The 20,510-nt window shown below is 42.1% G+C and overlaps 1 pseudogene; it reads left to right on the forward strand.

Moving 5' to 3' along the window:
* The window catches only part of LOC115145227 (AP-2 complex subunit alpha-2-like), a 66,270-nt pseudogene that overhangs the window by 26,952 nt on the left and 18,808 nt on the right, over positions 1-20,510 (forward strand).

Below are 20,510 nucleotides of genomic sequence, written 5' to 3' on the forward strand. Positions count from 1 at the left end.
TTTCAAGGCCTTCCTTCAAACTCAGTGCCTCTTTGCCTGACATCATTGGGAAAGAAATCTGCCAAGACCTCAGAAGTCTGGTTCATCATTGGGAGCAATTTCCAAACACCTGAAGGTACCACGTTCATCTGTACAAACAATAGTACGCAAGTATAAACACCATGGGACCATGCAGCCGTCATACCGCTCAGGAAGGAGACTCGTTCTGTCTTCTAGAGATGAATGTATTTTGGTGCTAAAAGTGCAAATCAATCCCAGAACAACAGCAAAGGACCTTGTGAAGATGCTGGAGGAAACAGATGCAAAAGTATCTAATATCCACAGTAAAATGAGTCTTATATCAAACTAACCTGAAAGGCCGCTCAGCAAGGAAGAAGCCACTGCTCCAAAACCGCCATATAAAAGCCAGACTACGGTTTGCAACTTCACATGGAGACAAAGATTGTACATTTTGGAGAAATGTCCTCTGGTCTGATGAAACAAAAATAGAAATGTTTGGCCATAATGACCATCATTATGTTTGGAGGGAAAAGGGGGAGGTTTGCAAGCTGAAGAACACCATCCCAACCCTGAAGCACGGGGGTGGCAGCATCATGTTGTGGGGGTGCTTTGCTGCAGGAGGGACTGGTGCACTTCACAAAATAGATGGCATCATGAGGAAGGAAAATTGAGATGGCTTCAATATATTCACATAGACATCAGTCGGGAAGTTAAAGCTTGGTCGCAAATGGGTCTTCCAAATGGACAATGAACCCAAGCATACTTCCAAAGTTGTGGCAAAATGGCTTAAGGACAACAAAATCAAGGTATTGGAGTGGCCATCACAAGGCCCTGACCTCAATCCTATAGAACATTTGTGGGCAGAACTGATAAAGCCTGTGTGAGCATGGAGGCCTACAAATCTGACTCGGTTACACCAGCTCTGTCAGGAGGAATGAGCCAAAATTCACCCAACTTATTGTGGGAAGCTTGTGGAAGGCTACCCGACACGTTCGACCCAAGTTAAACAATGTAAAAGCAATGCTACCAAATACTAATTGAGTGTATGCAAACTTCTGACCCATTGGGAATGTGATGAAAGAAATAAAAGCTGAAATATATCATTCTCTCTACTAATATTCTGACATTTCAATCATTTAAAATAAAGTGGGGTTCCTAACTGACCTAAAACAGGGAATCTTCACTAGGATTAAATGTCAGGAATTGTGAAACTGAGTTTAAATGTATTTGGCTAAGATGCATGTAAACTTCTGGCTTCAACTGTATGACTGCAAGTAGGCTATGAGGCACTTAATTATGCTTACCAAATAATGATGCACTAAATCACAGATTGGTCACATGAAACACATTGAGACTTAAAATTAGACAGTAGCCTTGTCGCAAAATAGAACTCAATTGATTTCAATATGATTTGAAATAGCCTATATACAGTCGTGGCCAACAATATTGGCACCCTTGCAGAAAACCGTTGAAATTAAAACATATTTTGATATCCACATATGTACAGTCGTTGCCAAAAGTTTTGAGAATGATACAAATATTAATTTTCAGTCTGCTGCCTCAGTTTGTATGATGGCAGTTTGCGTTTGAAGAGTGATCAGATGAATTGCAATTCATTGCAATGTTCCTCTTCGCCATACAAATGAACTGCAAAAAAAAACATTTCCACTGCATTTCAGCCCTGCCACAAAAGGACCAGCTGACATCATGTAAGTGATTCTCTCGTTAACACAGGTGTAAGTGTTGACGAGGACAAGGCTGGAGATCACTCTGTCATGCTGATTGAGTTTGAATAACATACTGAAAGCTTCAAAAGGAGGATGGTGCTCGGAATCATTGTTCTTCCTCTGTAAAAACCATAGTTACCTGCAAGGAAACACGTGCCATCATCATTGCATTGCACAAAAAGGGCTTCACAGGCAAGGATATTGCTGCCAGTAAGATTGCACCTAAATCAACCATTTATCCCATCATCAAGAACTTCAAGGAGAGCGGTTCAATTGTTGTTTAGAAGGCTTCGGGGTGCCCAAAGTCCAGCAAGTGCCAGGACCATCTCCTAAAGTTGATTCAGTTGTGGGATCGGGGCATCACCAGTACAGACCTTGCTCAGGAATGGCAGCAGGCAGGTGTGAGTGCATCTGCACGCAGTGAGGCGACGACTTTTGGTGGATGGCCTGGTGTCAAGCTACCAAATGGTAGCTATAAATGCAGAGGATGCACACAGTGCAACAATATGATGAAGTGTGAATATTTCTGCCAACCACACACAGGACAACTGTTCCAAAAAATGACATCATTACGTGTTCTACCACCCATGTTATTTACATTAATAAATGTCCATGTGGGCTCTGCTATGTCGGTAAAACCTCCTGCTCTCTCAAACAGAGAATTAGTGAACATAAAAGTTCAATCAGGAGAAACAACAGGGATTATCCAGTCGCAGTACATTTTAATGACAAAAATATTACATTTCTACCATTAGATTTTGTGGCATAGAGAAAGTTAAGATATCAGACAGGGGAGGTGATATAAATAATACTCTGAGCAAAAGAGAATGTTTTTGCATTTTCACCCTCCAGACATTATTTCCTGAAGGTCTTAATGATGAAATGCCTTTCTGTTCTTAAGGCTTATCAGTGGTTTGCATCTTGTAGTGTACCCACTGTAGTCCTGCTGGTGTAGTCTTCTACGTATGGTAGACTTTGACACATCTGCACCTGCATCGAGGATAGTGTTTTTGATCTGTTGGGCTGTTGTCAGAGGGGGGTTCTTCACCATAGAGCGTATTCTCCGGTCATCCACTACAGTGGTCTTCCTCAGTCTACCGGGTCTTTTGACATAATTGAGTTCACCGGTGACTTGGGCATGCCCAGGGTTTTTGCAATATTCCTGATTGATTGATTTTCATTTCTGAGCCTTATGTCGGCCAGCTTCATTTGCACCGACACGGCTGTCTTCCTCATTCCTCATTGTCACACCCCAACAACAACCTCCAAAGGCAATAGCAAAGTCTAGAATCCATACTATTCATCATCAGCTCTCCTGCATTCACTAACGACACAAATGAATACACCTGCCTAACGACACACAGCTGTGAAGACAATTCAACAAATGCTTATTGTACCTTAAAATGGGGGGACCATGTAAAACCACAAAAGTTGCTGTCATTTCTAAACGGTTCATCCGATATGTATTAAAATACCCTCAAATTAAAGCTGCACTTGACCCTCATTGCCATTGTTTCCTTTTAAACTCAAAGTGCTAGAATACAGAACCAAAATAACAAAAAAAATGCTCACTGTCCAATGAATTATGGTGCTCACTGTATGCACACACCACTTCATTTTTTTATTTATCATTTTTTGAAACAAGTAATTTTTTTCACTTCACCAATTTGGACTATATTCTGTATGTCCATTACATGAAATCAAAATAAATTAAGGGGGGTGAATACTTTTGCAAGGCACTGTACGTAGGCCCCTAACACGCTGTCATTTTTTGTATGCCTGTGATAGCAATCACTACAAATGAATTGCTATCGATCTTTCTCACCCCCATCAAAGTAGAATGTACATTAAGTGGCAGCAATGTACATTAAGTGGGAGGCTACTAGCTGTCAGAGCCATAGAGTTCTGCTATGTTTGTGCCTTTTTGAATATTAAATTGATCAATTCATTGGATTCTCTCTCTAAATATGACTCTGCTAGCCATTATGGCTTTGGGATCACTCCCCTTGACAGCATTAGAAACAAGTCCCAATTCGCTATCCTTCTCCCGAAGTGTTCAATTGCATACATTCTCACATGGATTTGACAGTGGTGGAAACTCCCCTCCAGCCAATTCTTACACCAATTCCAAGCTTTTAAATCCATGACGAGGAGTGTGCAAGTGCTCATTTCTGGAAAATAGTGGAGAATTGGGACATAGCCATAGAGACACAGGAGACGAGCATTAGGCCCCCTAACAGCATAGGAATTCACTCAGTCAGGACCCTATTTAGCATTAGAGTACATTAGCCTACAGTCACAATACACTCCAAACATTCTGGGGCCTGTCTTTCTATGCTACTGCTCAACAGCTTATTTGCAGCTTATTCTGCTGTGTAATGGCTGAGAGTGTTTTCTGTCTGAGGAGAGGATGTCTGGCTAATGAAGAGAGGGATGGGGAATGGATAGATGGGTGAATAGATAGAATAAAGTATTTTTACCTATTACAATCAATTTGTTCCCAAATGTTATCTTTCACATTTTGTTATGTTTTGTCTACACACAATATCCCATTAATGTCAAATCGAAAGAGGTTTTGGGAAAATGTAAGTACACATGACATTTACATAAGTATTCAGACCCTTTACTCAGTACTTTTTTGAAGCATCTTTGGCAGCGATTACAGCATCGAGTTTGGCCCACCTGTATTTGGATAGTTCCTCCCATTCTCCTCTGTAGATCCTCTCAATCTCTGTCAGGTTGGAGGGGGAGCGTTGCTGCACAGCTATTTTCAGGTCTCTCCAGAGATGTTTGATCCGGTTCAAGTCAAGGCTCTGGCTGGGCCCTCAAGGACATTGAGACTTCTCCTGAAGCCACTCCTACGTTGTCCTGGCTATGTGCTTAGGGTCGTTGTCCTGTTGGAAGGCGAACCTTCTCCCAAGTCTGAGGTCATGAACGTCCTGAATTTCCGTCAAGGATCTCTCTCTACTTCGCTCCATTCATCTTTCTTTCGATCCTGACTAGTTTCCCAGTCCCTGCCACTGAAAAACATTCCCATTCCCAGTCAAGTTGTAGAAACATCTCAAGATGATAAATTAATACAGGATGCACCTTTGCTCTATTTCGTGTCTGCAAAGGGTCTTATGTAGGTATTTCAGTTTTTTTTACTACATTTGTAAAAAGAAACTGTTTTTCACTTTCATTATGGGTATTGTGTGTAGATTGCTGAGGGTTTCTTTTTTTTCTTTTTTATCCATTTTAGAATAGGGCTGTAACAAAAAGTGTGGAAAGAGTAAAGGGGTCTGAATACATTCTGAATACACTGTATACAGTAATGAGTGTGTTATGGAAGGAATATGATGTGAGAGGAAGTGGCAGGCAGCCACGATTCAGGTGGTGAGACTGCATCGTAATGATGGCCTACTCCGTCTCTCTGAGTCTCAGCCACATGAAAGTGACACAGACGAACAGCAGGGAGGTAATGAACCCTGCCATCACTCCCTACTGGTTCCTCTCAAGGTTTCTTTCTTTTAGGAATTTTCCATAAAATATGATTGACTGATCTCTCTCTTCCCTCTCTCGCTCCCCTCCCAGGGCTACCTGTTCATCTCGGTGCTGGTGAACAGCAACAGCGAGTTGATCCGCCTCATCAACAACGCCATCAAGAATGACTTGTCTAGCCGCAACCCCACCTTCATGTGCCTGGCCCTGCACTGCATCGCCAACGTGGGCAGCCGCGAGATGGCCGAGGCCTTCGCTGGAGAGATACCACGCATTCTGGTGGCCGGGTAAGAATGGAGGGGATGGAGAAGGGGAAAAGGAGAGGGGGGTAGTGGAAGGGAGGGTGAGGAGACCGGAGAAGCAAATGGGGTAGGGGGACTGAGGACATGATTTTCTTTGTATTAATTTGCTATAACAGCATGATTAAACAAAATTTGCGGCACAGACAATATCTTTCCAGGACTAGAGATGTTGGAGACTGGTAGCCCTTTATAGTGAGCATTGTGTTATTTGTGATGTGATTGCCAGGGACACCATGGACAGTGTGAAGCAGTCTGCTGCCCTGTGTCTTCTGCGTCTGTACAAGGCCTCCCCAGACCTGGTTCTGATGGGGGAGTGGACCTCCCGGGTGGTGCACCTCCTCAACGACCAGCACATGGTGAGAGACAGGCCATACATTTCTGATCCAGCCCAACACTAGCACACCTGGGGTGTATTCACCTAGGAAGCAAACAATGAAGACGGAGAGCGACTAAACTGAATTGTCTAATTAGAAACATTTGCGTTCGTTTCAAAACGTTTTCCATTGTAAAGCGGTTTGCTACACTAAGGAATACACCCCTGATTTATCAGGTTGAATCAGGTGTGCTAGTGCATTTATCTTCCAGGCCGTAGGTGTGCTAGCTAAATAGCTCTGTTACAATATCCACACTAGTCTAGAATGTGTTTACACAGGCAGCCCAATTCAGATTTTTTCCAAACTAAGCCAGAGTAACCTAACATAGCAGGCATAAATGCCTGAAAATAGATGCCTCTGGTCTTGATGAGAAAAAAATAAATGTCAGGGGAGGTTCTTCTGCACTGTTCAAACAATCCAGAAAATGTGGAGGAGTTAGATGGAGTGTCGCCTTGTTAATGTCCAAAAGCAGAAGTTGGGTTACAGGCACTTTTCCATTTCCCCTGAAAACCGTATGCATCCGTTTGCTGACATCCCCTCTCAGGGTGCTTTCTTCGTATGAAGCAAGGCATTGCATATGTTTTTTTAAGTGGTACGCTGGTATGGATATTGAAACGTAACTACTGACTTCATTGAGACTGTAAGGTTGAGGTTTATGCCTTTTAGGTGTTACTGTTGTTTCTGATGATGAGCGTGTGTCTCTCTCTCGCAGGGTGTTGTCACAGCAGCCATCTCCCTCATCACCTGTCTCAGCTCGAAGAACCCAGATGAGTTCAAAACCTGTGTGTCCCTGGCTGTTTCTCGTCTGAGCAGGGTGTGTGTGTGTCTGCGCACGTGTGCATGTATACCTATAAAATCATGTATGTCAGTCCAGCGATCCATCCTCCCTTTGCCTCATTGTCTCTATCCCCTGGATTTCAACCCATCTCCTCCCTTTCTCCTCCAGATTGTGTCGTCAGCCTCCACTGACCTGCAGGACTACACCTACTACTTTGTCCCGGCCCCGTGGCTGTCCTGTAAACTGCTGCGCCTGCTGCAGTGCTACCCCCCGCCAGAGGATGGCGCCGTGAAGGGCCGCCTGGTGGAGTGTCTGGAGACCATCCTGAACAAGGCCCAGGAACCACCCAAGTCCAAAAAGGTGCAGCACTCCAACGCCAAGAACGCCATCCTGTTCGAGGCTATCTCACTCATCATCCACTACGACAGGTGAGGAGGCTGTATGTCACTCTAGGGGTCTTTCTTCTTCTCGCTCTCTTTTTCTCTCCCTTTTTCAGTATCTCTGTATATTTCTCTCTCATATACACTAAACAAAAATATAAACGCAACATGCAACAATTTCAAAGATTTGAATGAGTTACAGTTCATGTAAGGAAATCAGAAAATGTAAAAAATAAAAATAATTAGGCCCTAATATATAGATTTCACATGACTGGGAATACAGATATACATATGTTGGTCACAGATACCTTAAAAAAAAAAAAGGAAAGGGTGGGGATCAGAAAACCAGTCACTATTGGATGTGACCACCATTTGCCTCATGCATTGCGACATCTCCTTCGCGTAGAGTTGATCAGGCTGTTGATTGTGGCCTGTGGAATGTTGTCCCACTCCTCTTCAATGACTGTGCGAAGTTGTATATCAGAGCATCCCAAATATGCTCAATGGGTGACATGTCTGAGTATGCAGGCCATGGCAGAACTGGGACATTTTCAGCTTCCAGAAATTGTGTACAGATCCTTGCAACATCGGGGCATGCATTATCATGCTGAAAAAAATGAAGTGATGGCAGCGGATGAATGGCACGACAATGGGCCTCAGGTTCTTGTCATGGTATCTCTGTGTATTCAAATTACCATTGATAAAATGATGTCCATTGTCTGTAGCTTATGCCTGCCCATACCATAACCCCACCGCCATCATGGGGCACTCTGTTCACAAAGTTTACATCAGCAAACATTTCGCCCACTCGACGTGGTTACACGTGGTCTGCAATTGTGAGGCCGGTTGGACGTTCTGCGAATTGCCTAAAATGACAGAGGTGACTTATGGTAGAGAAATGTACATTAAATTCTCTGGCAACAGCTCTTGTGGATATTCCTGTAGCCAGCATGCCGATTGGACGCTCCCTCAACTTGCATCTGTGGCATTGTGTTGTGTGACAAAGCTGCACATTTTAGAGGGGCCTTTTAGTGTCCCCAGCACAAGATGCACCTGTGTAATGATCATGCTGGTTAATCAGCTTCTTGATATGCCACACCTGTCAGGTGATCTTGTCAAAGTAGAAATCCTCATTAACAGAGATGTAAACAAATTTGTGTACAACATTTGAGAGAAATAAGCTTTTAGTGCGTATGGAAATGTCTGGGATCTTTCAGCTCATGAAACATGGACCAATACTTTACATGTTGTATTTATATTTTTGTTCAGTATGTGCATATAAACACTGAGTATACCAAACATTTGGAACAACTTCCTAATATTGAGTTGCACTCAGAACAGCCTCAATTCTTTGGGGCATGGACTCTACAAGGTGTCGAAAGCGTTCCACAGGGATGCTGGCCCATGTTGTGGCTGGTTGTCCTTTAGGTGTTGGACAATTGATGCACACGGGAAACTGTTGAGTGTGAAAAACCCAGCAGCGTTGCAGTTCTTTTTTGTGTGTGGTTTTGACCACTTTTTCTCCCCAATTTCATGGTATCCATTTGGTAGTTAGTCTTGTCTCATCGCTGCAACTCTCGTACGGACTCGAGAGAGGCGATGGTTGAGAGCCTCGCTTCCTCCGAAACACAACCCAACCAAGCCGCACTGCTTCTTGACACAATGCCCACTTAACCCAGAAGCCAGCCTGCACCTGGCAACCGTGTCAGCGTGCACTGCACCCGGCCCGCCACAGGAGTGACTAGTGCGCGATGGGACATGGACATCCCTGCCTCCCCTAACCTGGACGAGGCTTGGTCAATTGTGCGCCACCCCATGGGTCTCGCGGTTGCCTGAGACAGAACCTGGACTCGAACCCAGAATCTCTAGTGGCACAGCTAACACTGCCATACAGTACCTTCGACCACTGCGCCACTCGGCAGGCATCTACTACCATACCCAGTTGCCCATTCACCCTCCAAATGGCACACAATCCATGTCTGAATTGTCTCAAGGCTTAATAATCCTTCTGTAACCTGTCTACTTCCATTAATTTACACTGATTTGAAATCAATTTAACAGGTGACATCAAGGGAGCATAGCTTTCACCTGATAAGTCAGAGCAGGTGTTTTTAATGTTTTGTGTACTCAGTGTACACCTTGTAGAGTCCATGCCTCAACGAATTAAGGCTGTTCTGAGGGCAATAAGGGGTGCAGCGCAATATTAGAAAGGTGTTCCTAATGTTGTGTACACTCTGTGTGTGTGTATATACATACAGACAGAGACGGACGGACGGAAGGAAGGATTCACAGCCCTGGACTTTTTCCACATTTTGTTGTTACAGGCTGAATATAAAATTGATTAAATGTAGATATTGTGTCACTGGCCTTGCTAGTGGAATTATGTTTTTACACATTTTTACAAATTAATACAATATGAAATGTCTTGAGTCAAGTATTTAACACCTTTGTTATGGCAAGCCTAAATAAGTTCAGGAGTAAAAATGTGCTTAACAAGTCACATAATAAGTTGCATGGACTCACTCTCTTATTGCAAAAGGATGCATGTTTTGGAATAAGGCACTAAAGTAAAACTGCAAAAACATGTAGCAAAGAAATTCACTTTATATCCTGAAAACAAAGCATTATGTTAGGGGCAAATACAACACGTTACTGAGTACTGTTCTTCATATTTTCAAGCATGGTGGTGGCTGCATCATTTTATGGGTATGCTTGTCATTGGTAATGACTAGGAGTTTTTGAGGGGATAAAACTAAACGGAATAGAGCTTAACACAGGCGAAAACCTGGTTCAGTTTTCCAACAGACACTGGGAGACATTCACCTTTCAGCAGGACAATAACCTAAAACACAAGGCCAAATATATACTGGAGTTGCTTCCCAAAACGACATTGAATGTTCCTGAGTTGCCTTGTTTCAGTTTTTCCTTAAATCGGCTTGAAAATGTATGGCAAGACTTGAAAATGGCTTTCATGGTCAACAACCAACTTGACAGAGCTTATTAAATAAAAATGTGCAAATTTTGTACAATCCAGGTGTGCAAAGCTCTTAGACTTGAAAGACTAACAGATGCAATCGATGCCAAAGGTGTATTGAATAGTTTCTGGAATACTGTATTTCATGGGGTATTCTTAGTAGATTGGTGAGAGAAATATATTTTATCAATCCTGTAATACAACAAAATGTGGAATACTTTTACACACACACACACACACAGTATATTCTTCTTTCTACTCTCTCTGTCTCTTTCTCTCTTTCTCATCCTAAACCTAAAGAATGGTGATTATGGTGTGGCTTACTCATTTTTTTCTCCCTCCTACCTCCCCCTCTCCAGTGAGCCCAACCTGCTGGTGCGTGCCTGTAACCAGCTAGGTCAGTTCTTGCAGCACAGAGAGACCAATCTGCGCTACCTGGCTCTGGAAAGCATGTGTACCCTGGCCAGCTCGGAGTTCTCCCATGAGGCCGTCAAGACGCACATCGAGACCGTCATCAACGCACTCAAGGTCCGTCTCTGTCAAAACACACGCCACACACACACTGTTCAGATGAGACGCTGCTTTTTTGATTAACACTTTGTTTTAAGTACTTTGGTGTTTGTAACACATTTTCTACCTTTTTTTCTCTTCAGACTGAAAGGGATGTGAGTGTTCGCCAGAGGGCTGCTGACCTGCTCTACGCCATGTGTGACCGTAGCAACGCCAAGCAGATAGTTGCCGAGATGCTCAGCTACCTGGAGACAGCCGACTACTCCATCAGAGAGGAGATGGTATGCGTCTGCGTGTGTGTGTGTGTGTGTGTGTGTGTATTTTGTATGTTTTCCCCCTCTGAGTGCCTCTGTGTCTGCGTTAAAGAGTGTGTAACCCAGCGTTTCCCAAACTGTGGGTCGCCTGATATGAAAATGGTGTCGTGGGAGAATTTATAAAATTCAGAATGAAAAAAATATATATGTAGATATATATTATCGTATCTCAAAATCATTGTAATGTGGTTAATCTTAAAAATCTAAATGAAAATGTTTTTCAATTGACTGCCATAGCCCCAAATAAAAACGTACAACTTGGCTGTTGTACTTAAAAGTATCACATGGGTGGGGCTAAAAGAAATTTCAGATATCAAAATGGGGTCATAGGACTAAAAGGTTTAGGAACCCCTGGTGTAACCTCTGCTCCCTTCTCTCCCAGGTGTTGAAGGTGGCCATCCTGGCAGAAAAGTATGCAGTGGACTACTCATGGTATGTTGACACCATCCTTAACCTCATCCGCATTGCCGGGGACTACGTCAGTGAGGAGGTGTGGTACCGCGTCATCCAGATTGTCATCAACCGCGATGACGTGCAGGGCTACGCCGCCAAGACTGTTTTTGAGGTAGGGGTTCCCCAAGTCGGATACGTCTGGATCCAATGTGCTCTTTTTGTCTCAGCATGGAAATTCCTCAATCATATTCCCTGGTTGAGTACATTACGGTGAAAACATTTTAAAAACAATTAAAATGTATTATAAAAAAATATATATGTTTATAAAGTCCTCCCCGTTTGAGTAATTTGTTTCTGTTTGGTGCCTACTGAACACGGCTCTGAAGATCCATAGCATTTGGCTATCATAAAATCTGTTCAAATTACTTACATTTCTAACTGTCCCCCTCCTCCCCCTCTCCAGGCGCTGCAGGCCCCAGCCTGTCATGAGAACATGGTGAAGGTGGGGGGGTACATCCTGGGAGAGTTTGGAAACCTCATCGCCGGGGATCCCCGCTCCAGGTGAGTGGTGTCCTCTCCCACACCAGTGACATCATCAACCTGAGACGCACACAAATATGCGGGGTGCTCTTATTTTCTGATGTATTAATCAGGTTTTTCTTCCCCATCTTTCTCATTTCTTTTTATGGTTCTACCTTTTTGTCATCCTTCTCTCCCTCTTCTCCTCCATTCTCATCCTCTCTTCCCATGATCATTTTAACTCTTTTACCGCTCCCCTCTTTCTCATCCCTCTCTCCAGCCCTCTGGTCCAGTTCAACCTGCTCCACTCAAAGTTCCACCTGTGTTCGGTGCCCACGCGCGCCCTGCTGCTCTCCGCCTACATCAAGTTCATCAACCTGTTCCCCGAGACCAAGGCCACGATCCAGGAGGTGCTTCGCTCCGACAGCCAGATCAGGAACTCAGACGTGGAGCTGCAGCAGAGAGCCGTGGAGTACCTCAAGCTCTCCTCCATCGCCAGCACCGACGTCCTGGTGAGCTTTTGGGGTTTTTGATCGGCAAAAAAAAAAGAGATCTATATATTTGTAGGTGTTCTGACACTTTGTGACAGGTTGGAAGGGTGGGTACAGGGATTGAACCCTGGTCTCCAGTGTGAGAGTCGTATATGTGACTGTGCCAGGGAGTGTTATCACTGCACACACAGCTCTTGCCTGGCTACCCATCCACATCGCTCTGACCAACTGACGTTTCTTTTCCACAATGAGTCTGGATTTGACACTCTCCCCGACGATTTCTAGAATGTGAACACATTCTTACCGTTCTGATTGGTCCCAAAAACTGATGTGTTGGGCCAGAGCCGAACTACAAGATGTCGTGATCAATTTTGATCCTCTGGTTAGATTTGATACACTATCCAATCGCTGATTTAAATTGTTTTGTACCACACCCTTCATTTTAAAGTCATACAAACGACTTCTACGGTAGCAGTTTCAGACTTTCTGTAGCGAACAACAGAGCAGAGGAAGAATTTAGTGTGAGGTGTCAGGCTACCGCAGCTCTGCACGTGTTTTTATTATTTCACTTCTTTATTTTTTATTGTTTACTGTAAAATATGTTGCCATTTTATATGCACTTACAGTGCCTTCGGAAAGTATTCATACCCCTTCACTTATTTCGCATTGTTACATCCTGAATTCAAAATGGATGAAATAGATTTTCTCTTTCTTTACACACAATACCCCATAATGTCAATGTGAAAACATGTTTTTAGATATCTTTGCAAATGTATTGAAAATAATCCAATAAAATACAAAAGATAAAATTTACATAAGTATTCATACCCCTGAGTCAGTACATTTTAGAATCACCTTTGGGTGGTCTCTAAGATATTTGCAGTCCTGGATTGTACACTGTTTGCCTATTTTATTATTTTCAAAGTTCTTCAAGCTCTGTCAAATTGATTGTTTATCATTTCTAGACAGCCATTTTAAAATATTGTCCTAGATTTTCAAACAGATTTAAGTCAAAACTGTAACTAGGTCAGGAACATTCACTGTCTTCTTGGTAAGCAACTCTTGAGTAGATTGTGTTTTAGGTTTGTTTTAGTCCTGTCTGGTGGAAAGCAGACAAACAGGTTTTCCTTTTGGATTTTGCCTGTGCTTAGCTCCATTCCGTTTCTGTTTTTTATCCTGAAAAGCTCTGCAGTTCTTAATGATTACAAGCATACCCATAAAATTACACTTTCTATTCTGTATAAAAAGTTAATGGACTTGTCTAATTTTAGCACTATTTTTTTAATGCCTTGTTGCAAACAGAATGCATTTATTTAATGTCTGCTTTTTAAAATGGTTACCATCTACCAATAGGTGCCATTGCGAGGGATTGGAAAACCTCCCTGGTCTTTGTGATTGAATCTGTTTTGAAATTCACTGCTCAACTGAGGGACCTTACAGATAATTGTGTGGGGTACAGAGATGAGGTAGTCATTCAAAAAATCATGTTAAACACTATTATTGCACACAGAGTGGGTCCATGCAATTTATTATGACTTGTTAAGCACATTTTCACTCCTGAACTTTATTTAAGCTTGCCATAACAAAGGGTATGAATACTTATTGGCTCGAGACATTTCAGCTTTTCGTTATGAATTAATTTAGTTAAAATGTTCCTGTAACACAACAAAATGTGGAGAAAGTCAAGAGTTATGAGTACTTTCTGAAGGCACTGTAGAATACCTTTCGATTTGACTGCGGGCCACAGAGCAGCAACAACATAACCTTGCCGTGTTCAGATGCGGTTCAGTGTTTCAAATGTAAACCTCAACCACGGTCATGGACATTGCTATACGGTCACAGGCCTGACAGGACTGTAACCTCAGTGACTGGTTTAGTCACATTGTCATAACTGTAACCACATCCCTCCCTCCCCCCTCTTCAGGCCACTGTGCTGGAGGAGATGCCTCCCTTCCCAGAGAGGGAGTCATCCATCTTGGCCAAGCTGAAGAAGAAGAAGGGTCCGGGTGCCGTGTCGGTGGAGCTGGAGGACGGCAAGGAGAGAGGAGAGCTCAACGGTGGAGGGGACAGGGAGGCGACGCTGCCATCGCAGCCTCTAACGCTGTGAGCATTCAATTCAATATACTTTCTCTGCACCCCAAATGGCACCTATTCTCTACACCCACGGAAATCTAATTAGCATAATCAAAAAATCCTCATCAAAACCTGTCTAAGTTTTTTGAATGGGCTGCATCTCAATCCACCGCATCCGCCAATGGTGGCCTTCTGCAGTGGAAGGTGGCCAAGCTACAGCTGTGTTTGTCAGACCATGAGACATCCCGAAAACTCCTGTAGCGTCCAAACCACTCTACGAAAAGATGAAACTCAAGAACACGACGGTGTTCTCCATTTTGCTCCGAAGTCGCTATTGTCGATCTGCCAACCTCTGTCTGTAGTTCCCGAGCAGTTTTGGGATTACACACAGACTCTCACAGACACATACATGTTGGTTATTTGACTCGTCTCAAGGTAGCGGTACCAGTTTAAAAAATGAATGGAAGTAAATATGGAAAAAGTTTAGTGCCAAAAGAAATTGGTGAAATATTATTTCCTGATCTTTATTATACACTATATAAACAAAAGTATGTGGACACCCCTTCAAATTAGTGGATTCTCCAGCTATTTCAGCCACATCCGTTGCTGACAGGTGTGTAAAATCAAGCACACAGGCATGCAATCTCCATAGACAAACATTGGCATTAGAATGGCCTTACTGAAGAGCTCAGTGACTTTCAACGTGGCACCGGCATAGAATGCCATCTTTCCAACAAGTCAGTTCGTCACAAAAAATTTATAAAAATATAGCCGGCCCTCCGTTGCAACACTCACTACCAAGTTCCAAACTGCCTCTGGATGCAACGTCCGCACAATAACTGTTCATCGAGAGCTTCATGAAATGGGTTTCCATGACCGAGCAGTCGCACACAAAAGATCACCACGTGCAGTGCCAAGTGTCGGCTGGAGTTGTGTAAAAATCTGCGCCATTTGACACTGGAGCGGTGGAAGCACGTTCTCTGGAGTGATGAATCACGCGTCACCATCTGGCAGTCCCATGGACTAATCTGGATTTGGCGGATGCCAGGAGAACGCTACCTGCCGGACTGCATGGTGCCAACTGTAAAGTTTGGTTGAGGAGGAATAATGGTCTGGTGCTGTTTTTCATGGTTCAGGCTAGGCCCATTAGTTCCAGTGAAGGGAAATTGTAACGCTACATTATACATTGACATGCTAGATGATTCTGTGCTTCCAACTTTGGCAACAGTTTGGGGAAGGCTCTTTCCTGTTTCAGCATGACAATACCCCCGTGCACAAAGCGAGGTCCATAGAGAAATGGTTTATCGAGATCGGTGTGGAAGGACTTGACTGGCCTGCACAGAGCCCTGACCTAAACCTCATCGAATACCTTTGGGATGAATTGGATCGCCGACTGCGGGTCACGCCTAATCGCCCAATATCCGTCCGTGCCCAACCTCACTAATGCTCTTGTGGCTGAATGGAAGCAAGACCTCGCAGCAATGTTCCAACATCTAGTGGAAAGCCTTCCCAGAGGAGTGGAGGGTGATATAGCAGCAACTCCATATTAATGCCCATGAGTTTGGAATGAGATGTTTGACGAGCAGGTGTCCACCTATCTCTCAGAAGACGGACACTTTTAAACAAACATCCTTTTATTATTTATTTATTTGACTATCTGTTATTCAATGGGTTTCTATGGGCTAATGGCAGTAAGGCCAAATTCAATGTTTCATAACAATCTTTACAAATATTAATTATACCTAAATGGGTCCTTAAATTCAAAATCAAGTAGCTAAATGATACTTGGTATGACCATCTTAATGGATAGCTTAGTAGACCTCCTTGCCCTTATCATCATTGTTTTTCTGTGAAGGGACAATTTGTTTTGTAGCAATTACAAGACACAGCACAATGACATAAATCACTTGTATTCAAAGACTGGCAGCAGTTGAAGAAAAGCAAAAGATGCATACAGTTTATATGATTCAAGGCTATATATATCTTCATAGACAGTGAAATTCAAATATTTAATGCATAATGCAGTGCATGCAACAATGGAGTTTAATAAAATAAGCATTAGTTATTAGTTATCTATCACACTCCAATGGATCAGCATGGTGGAAATAACTATTATTAGCATATCTTGTTGGACAAATCCAGGTAGTGACTCCTGGTTTAAGTCAAATGTATTCCGTTGGTGCCTAATGAACATGACCCGAGACAAGCGTCATGATTCCACTATTTATAAGGCAACTCCTATAGTCTCTCTGCCATTTAATAACACCATACCTGCTATAGTTCCTGACTATTATCACTATCATCAAAAATGTAATTTGGTCGTGGAACTAAGTCAAATAGATTAGGATCAGTTTCAATCTACCCATTCACCAATCAATCCGTCAGTTTTAAAAATCATTCAGTTTCCAAATCATAATTAAAACCCAATAAATGTTCTAACCAAATTGTAGAATGACATTGCTCAGTGATGGGACCAATCACTCAAAACCCTCAATTCAACACACATCCACATTGGCAGAATGTACATTTATATTAACATACTGCATAATTATCCAATAATTCTAGTATTAACTTTCTTATCATGATTATAATTACAGATCAGTATCCTAATGCATCATTCTTAGTCTAAATTACTATTTTAGCACTGTGTAGACCTCTACAATCAATTTTGGGCACAGTTGTTGACCAATGCCCCCCCCCAACGATTCAGGCACTGATTCTTCTGGCGTCTTCGTCATTGTCTTCAGATAGCTTTACAGTTCAAAGTGGATGTCCATGATAATGTCCCAATTTCAATGTCTCACCTGAGCCACCACCACATTTACCACCCATTATGTCTTGTCCATTTGTCAACCAGTATACCAACAACATAAGAGAACTTTGGAACAGATTTCTCCCCAAGCTCACTCAATGTGGACTCCTGTCACACTCCTGAGAGAAAAGACATGCAAGTAAAAACAGCTTCGATTGGATGCTGTACATCGGTTGCTGGCTCGGACTAAGGTCTCTCTGTTGAAGTGGTGCGGACAGGGCCGTATTGAACGCCTTTGTCGCTCTTCTTCAGCCAGTTAGGGGGGGTTTTGAGGTTCACACTTCTCGTGGGCAAATTATCCCTTTTATGCATTAAGACACACCGACTGTGACCTCGAGAGGAAATAATCAGAACAACAGTTTAGCTCAGTTCATTTCTGATTCAGGAAATCCAGACAAGCATTGGCTATATGATAAATTATTAGGTTTACCAATTATTCTTAATATCAATGTCTAAACGTATGTCAAAGAGAATAACACATTATATTGAAACAACAATTTTTTTCAAATTGGCTTATACTCCCCATCACACTGTCAACTTCATCGCAGAGCCACAGGATCAGGAAGATAGACCACATCCCAACCATCCAGCAGACCTATTCTGGTGAGATTTGTATCAGAACAGAACAGAACAAACAACACAACAATACATTCCTTCACATGTCACTCAATACACTTCTATATATCACTAAAGGAGTGTAAACTTCAATCCAAAACATCAGAGGACTGTTACCTCACCCCCTTTTTGATGCATGACTCCCAGTGTGAGTAATGTGTATTAAAAAAAAATACTACTGGTTAAAAATAAAAATAAATTATATCAAATGATTTAATTAGAATCACTATCCTTAACAACTCCATAAAGAAAAATAATTGCACCTATACGGTCATAGTAAAATAGACTTAAGCCTACCCTTAGTCAAAGGCAACACCCTCTCCTTCTTCACATTTGTCCAAATCACAAATATGGCTAAGAAATATAAACTTCATCATAATTATCAATATTACAAATTACCTTCAAATTAGTATTACAATTGACCTTAAATTCATTATCCAAATGGCTTTCCAATGAGGGTAATCAAACCACACTGGAAAGTCAGGACAGATGTCAGAGGTCATACAAACCCTTCAAAGAAGTGTTTCTTACTATATTAGACTAAGTAATGAAAAACAGTCAATGTCATACATTTAGTTTCCAGTGTATCTTATCAAAATATTTAACTTGTGTTCAATTAAAACTCAGAAAATAAAAACTTCAGAAAATTCCATTTGTGTATGCGTGTCCCTTTTAAGATACCTTGGCACAAAGACAAATGGAAAACTCACTAAACCCACATTTTATTTTATTTTACCTTTATTTAACTAGGCAAGTCAGTTAAGAACAAATTCTCATGTTCAATGACGGCCTAGGAACAGTGGGTTAACTGCCTGTTCAGGGTCAGAACGACAGATTTGTACCTTGTCAGCTCGGGGATTTGAACTTGCAACCTTTCAGTTACTAGTCCAACACTCTAACCACTAGGCTACTCTGCCGGGATTTACGGTAACCACTAGGCTACCCTGAAATAGAACACTCACAATAAATCAAACATAGTATTTTAAAAACACCAACAAATAGTCATAACAAATGTGTTGTGTGTGGGTATTTGCAAATTTTAAGGTAAAAACAAACAAAAATGGCCATGCCTTATTTAATTTGGTAGTTTCGGTCTCAGTCACACAAGACCATAGCCCCGGAGAAACATTTCAAAGAGAGAAAATGACAACCCCCATTCTTATCCTAGAGAAAGTGTACATTTCATCAATATCCACTATACCACATCTTAATCAGCAACCCAAAGTTATAACTACAAACATAACATAATAAGTCAACTGTACTCCCTCAAATCATTTTTGTTTTAATGTACCCCAACGTTTGTGTGCTTAATTTAGCATGTGCTACCCTTAGACACAGCAAAATCTGTCTAGCCACTAACGATTCCCTCCCATATCATATTGTATGACTGGTCTCTCGTTTCCATAACCATATAACGTTATCCTGGTATCGTTACTAAATGTAATACTTTTTTTTCCCGGTCACAAATGTAGTCAATTTCTCAGCGTAAGGAATCAGTGATATTTGATCTCGGGCATCTATGAAACAGTTGTTTGAGACGTGGTCTCCTACGTCTCCCTTAACATACATACTGCTTGACTAGTTGGGCCCAAGCTTGCTGTACAACATTAAAACCCATTCAGTCTGTCTACAAACAGGCTCTCAAAGTGCTTGATAGGAAGCCCAATTGCCATCATCACTGTTACATCCTCAGAAAGCATGAGCTCCTGAGTTGGAAAAATCTTGTGCAATACACTGACGTATGTCTTGTATTCAAGATCCTAAATGGCCTGGCTCCCCATCCACTCAGTACTTTTGTTAAATGAAAACTCAAACCTATGGCAGCAGAGCCACAAGGTCTGCCATGAGAGGTGACTATAGTTCCCTTAAGGAAAAGCACCTTTAGTCGATCTGCTTTCTCTGTGAGAGCTTCCCATGTCTGGAATACACTGCCATCAGAGAGACACAACTGTACCACCTTTCACACCTTCACAAAAAACATGAAGACCTGGCTAAAGGCCAATCAGACTAGTGAAATGCTCCCTAGCTGTGTGTTGCCGCTTTCCATGTTGTCTGTAGCTTGTGAGTTGTGGAAACACTTTGTTGCTTTTATGTGTTTTGTTGCTTTTTGTGCTATTGCTCTGTCTGCGTGCGACGTGTTGCTTGTTCTATGTTGCTCTGCATGTGCTCACTGCTCATTGATTGTCTGTACTGTAATTGTTTTTAATAACCTGCCCAGGGACTGTGATTGAAAATTAGCCGGCTGGCTAAAACCGGCACTTTTATTGAAACGTTGATTTAATGTGCACTGTCCCTGTAAAAATAAACTCGAACTGCAATCCACTTTAATGACCGGACACTGTTCCACATAATGGAAACATATTATAATGTTAGAATACATTAACTACCTGCTCAAATTCACTGGTGTTACATAAACTATAAAACTCGGCAACAGTAATCAGAAATGATTGAAGAACGTTTCCGATTCAACTATTCAGACCTCTACTGCATCCCTTACGGCCCGATATAGCCCAGCGAGCACAACTCGCTTTCACCAGTGGACTAAAACATGGAAACTCTTACCTAAAAAATATATATATATATATACACACACACACACACAGTGGGGAGAACAAGTATTTGATACACTGCCGATTTTGCGGGTTTTCCTACTTACAAAGCATGTAGAGGTATGTAATTTTTATCATAGGTACACTTCAACTGTGAGAGACAGAATCTAAAACAAAAATCCAGAAAATCACATTGTATGATTTTTAAGTAATTAATTA

This window comes from Oncorhynchus nerka, linkage group LG17 (assembly GCF_034236695.1).
Source record: "Oncorhynchus nerka isolate Pitt River linkage group LG17, Oner_Uvic_2.0, whole genome shotgun sequence".
NCBI lineage: Eukaryota > Metazoa > Chordata > Actinopteri > Salmoniformes > Salmonidae > Oncorhynchus > Oncorhynchus nerka.